This window comes from Phasianus colchicus, chromosome 1 (assembly GCF_987193195.1).
Source record: "Phasianus colchicus chromosome 1, bPhaCol1.hap1.1, whole genome shotgun sequence".
In the NCBI taxonomy this organism is placed as follows: domain Eukaryota; kingdom Metazoa; phylum Chordata; class Aves; order Galliformes; family Phasianidae; genus Phasianus; species Phasianus colchicus.
The window spans coordinates 27,652,924-27,657,964 of NC_143436.1; positions in this window are offsets into that span (position 1 = coordinate 27,652,924).

The window sequence follows — 5,041 nt, forward strand, 5'->3', positions numbered from 1 at the left end:
CTGAACTTGGACCATCACTGTCAGTAGCAACTGACCACAAACATTAGTCCTAACCATACCAGCATTACAGAGCAATTGCCCCCTGTGATAAGAGTCCTTGTCAAACTTACAACTCTTGCAAACATTTTGCTAGAATAAAAGTGAACAAATGAAAAAAAAAAAACAAAAAAAGTACAAACAAAACAGTATAATGGGATGCTAGGTTGTCTCTAGCTTATTGCTCCTTGTGATGCTTAAGTGAAACAACAATTTGGGATAATAAACATTGTGCTGTTGTAAAACTGTTGTAGAAGCAAGTATTTCATGCTTCTCAGGGCCTTATGTGTTGTCAGTTTGCATCTTACTTCAGTTGGTTTCTCTGCCTGTTTTGCAAAATGTTGTGTTTCCTAATATCAGCTACTGCTCAGTATTGCTGAGAAAAAGCAGCAATTTTAAAATGAAGTATTTTGTAAAATTATTTTTTAGATCCACATTCAAGTTCAAACCTAAAATTCCTAATGACTTCCAACTCCCAAAGCTGTTTTCAAACTATCAGAATTAGAAAGAACTAGAGGACTGTGACACAGCCTTTCCCTTATCATGCAGCACACCAATCAGGAGTAGACATCTTGTTCCCCTTAGCTTAGCAAACATGTTTTCATTACATTGCAACCCCGCTGACCCAAGCAGTTAGCCAATATTCTGTGGTATTTGTAAAGAAATCAAATATTTTTCCATTTCTGCCCCATTATTTTCATGCAGTGTGCACATAGGCTCATTTCATTGAAAATTATTGAGAATTAAATAGCAAGAGACAATACTCCAAATTTAGTTTCTGCCAATTCTTGAGCCAAACCCCTCCGTGCTCACAGTCCCATGTCCCTTTCTAGCTGTTTGCCAGGTACTTGTCTGTGCTCTGCTGCCTCATTTGGAGACACAGACCTGCAATCAATAATCCTTGTTTGTTTCTACAAGCAAACTTCTAACTGCTTGTCCAGCCACTTCAGGCTTGTGTGTGGGGTTGGTCTGCAAGCAATGATTTTCCATTACTGCAACAGGCATGAAGTGAAATAACGCTGGCCTGGCTCAGGCTGGATATCAGCTGCCTGCACCACTGCATCTGCTGCGTATGCAAGTGACTATTGAAAGCATATATATGGCATTTCAGTTCCTTCCGAAAAATATCCTGTAATGTGCTCCCCTTTTGCTTAGGAGAGTGGCCCTCCCTCGCCTCAGACAGCAAAAGCATTTCACACAGTTTGCAGGAATATGCTGCCTAACTACAAAAGAGTAGTTCAGAAACTCATTCCAATAGCTCTTCTTGGTTGTTGTACTCTTGAGCAATTCTGATCCCAGGAAACAGATTTTGCTGTCCTTCCTCTTGTCTCTGTGTGATGCAGGTGAGCAATGACAAAGCAGTGCACCTTCCATTAGTTGTCTGTCAAAATACATATTATTTTGTAAGACATCTTTTTAATACAAATATAAAGGATTGTTCCTGTTTGTTTTCATTGACAAAAATTCAAATAAAACAACATAGTGCAAAGATTGGAAGGGATTTTTTTTTCTATCTGCTTGTCCAAATGTTTGCTCTTCCAGGCAATTCTGAAATTAACTCATTTGGACGTAACTTAGTTCTGGACAAGTTTCTAATTCTCTTGTCCAGAATCCTCAACCTCTGGGAGGCCGTTTCCAAACATTAGCCTTCTCTTTACCAGAACAATTCATGCAGAATAATCAATGTTCTGATGATAAACCTGACCTTCACCTGCTCTGTGGTGTGTACTCTTCTGAGAGCAGCTGGTTGCTTTCACAACCTTTGTTTTTGTGGGCACCGTGTGAATTCCCTAGGGAATTTTCCATGTATCTTAAAATATTTGAATAAAACATCTAATTTAGGAGCCTAGTCAGAACTTAGGCAGACTGAACCATCATGATGCTTTGACTGCAGGGCTTCCAGGTGACTGTGCTTTTAACCAGCATATCTCTGTGAAGTTCCTGAAGTTGGGAAGAATGAGGCAAGGTTTTAATGCTGTTCTCAATCTCCTGACTTGTCTTGAATTCTCTGTGCTGGTTCTTATGGGAATTTATCTTTCTTGATAAAGGGAGGAAGTCTGACTTTTTACACAGGTAGATAGTGATAGTACAAGGGGGAATGGTTTTAAACCAAAAGGGAGGAGATTTAAATTAGATATTAGGAGGAAATTCTTTACTCTTAGGGTGGTGAGGCACTGGTACAGACTGCTCAGAGAAGCTGTGGATGCCCCATCCCTGGAGGCCTTCCAGGCCTGGCTGGATGGAGCCCTGGGCAGCTTGAGCTGGTGGGTGGCAACCTTGCCCATGCTGGGGGGGTTGGAACTAGATAGCCTTTTAAGATTCCTTCCAGCCCAAGATTCTATGATTCTATGATAAAGACACTGTTGGCCAGTATTCCAGATTATGTTTCATTGCTGTCAACAATAGCTTTCCCACTTCTCTGTCAATTAAAAATACCCCATCTGAAATAGTTTGTCAGCATGTTAACTTTTAACAGGTATCAACTGTGTCCTCTTTCCCTCCTCCCCATGATTTACAGTTCATTAACTCTAGTTTAGACCTGAAGTTCAGGATAATCCTGAAGTTTGTGATGTTTCACTTCAACTTATTAAGTAGATGATTAAAGTTTACTTTATTTGTCAGGCTAGACCTCATGTTCAGTTCTTCCTGGGCAATGTTTTCAATCTGTAAATACACCCTCTATAAAGACATCCCCCCAAAACTACACGGTGGTTTTCAAATTCACCATCTTGTTTGTTGTATCCTGGCCATCAGTGACAACATCAGTTGGTCTACCTGTTCTCAAAAACAAGAGATTAAGAGATTCCTATCAGAAGTCCTTTTTCTGTGTTGAGTAGTCCTCCAGCTGTTGCCTATACTTATTTCAGGCCACCCAAACAGTGACTGTTGAAAGGTATAATTTCTTAACAGAAGGAAATGCAACGATAAAACTGCTATCAGCTATTAGGTAATTGCAGCTCTATTTCCGTTCAGTGAGTGGAAAATTATTCTTGTTTGAAAGTAGATTATTTGATTGCTGCTTATTTGGGAGGTGTTTTCTCGCTGCAGATTGCACTGAAGCTGCTTAGGACCTGCCGAAGCCCATGCTCTGCAGTGTCAATAATACTCAAACTTTGTATGTCTCTTTACACCAAAAAATGAAAATATGAAGAGTGTCTACATGTTGGAGCAGAAAGATTGTTTCAGCTGCTGGCTTACAGAGTTGTGGTTGAGCAAGATAAGGAAAGGAATGACGTTTCCACGGAAGGAAGAGTAGGTTGGTTTGTTTGTTTTGTTGGTTGTTTTTTTTTTTTTTTTTTTTTTTTTGTGGTACGAGAGGGCTTGTACATGGCTTTTACTCTACTTAAGTCAAAACAAGGGAATATCTGGTTGCATACCTTGTGGTACCTCAAAGTCAAAGCCTTATTACATCCCAGATACTTTGGCATCCCTGCATTCCTATTCCACACAGGATGACTTCATTCTTCCTTCCCTTCTCTATTTAAAGATCCACCTTTTCCATGTTCCCATTTTTGCCAGGGCTTTTGCATTGCCCTATCTCTGGGTACAATTTATCCTCCAAGGGATTCTGTATCCTTCATTTCATTTTCTCTCTACCACAGCCACCAGGATTCCTTTCTCTCATCCTTCTCCCCTTCTCCATCACAGACTGAATTAAACACTTTGGATTTACACTCAGAAGAGCTGAGATCTTCAGGCTGTTGGAAGATTTTATCAACCTGTATTTTGAGAGGTAGGCATGCCAACTATTGTTGGAAGTGCTAGGCATGTTAAATAGCAGCTCCAACTATCACTCACTGGTTGATTGTCCTCAAAATCAGGCAATTCCTAATATTCTGGAAATGACTAAATGTAATATAGTAAAGTTGTCACATTACAGTCAAGCATAAACAAACATGGGTATGAAGTTCTGTGTGGGCTGTGCCTTCAAGGTCCTGGATGCAAAAGCTGCTTTACCATTTCAGATACTGATGAATAAAATATTCTTAAAAATCAAATTTCTAGTGCTAAGTTACCAGCATTTAAACAGTAAGGAACTACACAGAGGGACTTTTGCACTGAGGGGAGAAATGTGCATGTCCTACAGGAACTAGAGGGCCCTTTCTGACAGAACAAGTATCCTGTCAGATGAAAACAGAAAACCAGGTGCAAATAGAGCAGAAAAAGGATGCAACCCTCACAGAAATCTTCCATGCAATATACTGGGCGCAGGGCATATGCAGAGCAATAAAGTTTAGGATTTCCAGGTGCTACCATTGACAGCCAAGAATAATGACTCATTCAAGAACATGTAAGTGATGCACTTTGAAAATAAGAATGTGGGCAGACAGGTATGGGCATGGAAATGCACACAACAGTTTGTTTAAGCAGTGTTTTTCCCAACCAGCTGCTCAGTAACAGGCTGTAGTACTGGTCCATGCCTGCAACCTACACCTCTTATTGCAGTGCCACAGAACACTGCTTGGCTCCCACCCGTGCCTCCTGAACTTGCAAAGTGCTCAGGACAACGACCTTAAGAAAGAAAGAGGAAGAAGAAATTATAAGAAAAGAGAAGAAGGGAGGAAAATATGTAGCGTGCATGGTTTCACTGATTAAGAGTCCTTGCTGGAGATCCCCCGGACCAGCAGTTCCCTTCCTCACATCAGGCCCGGCCCACTGAAACTGCTGTCTGAGTGACTATCCAAATGGCATCTGTCTGCCTGCAGTTGGCTCCCTCTGTGGTCCCCACACCATTGCCTTGGACAGCTGCAGCACCATCACTTGGAGTGGGAATGTCCCCGCATTCCTAGGAAGGTTCAGGTGCCCTGAAAGCTCATGTTTAATGGGAGCTGCCATGAAGGTTGTTGTAGAGACACGTGGAAATAGCAACCAGCACAGTGCCCTATGAGCTGGCTCATTAAAGGCACTAATAACGATGTGCAGCATTCCTCTGCCTTGAGATCAGCACCCCGGAGTAGTCAGGATGATGCCAGCACTGTGCAACACCTTCCAACGCTGTCATTAA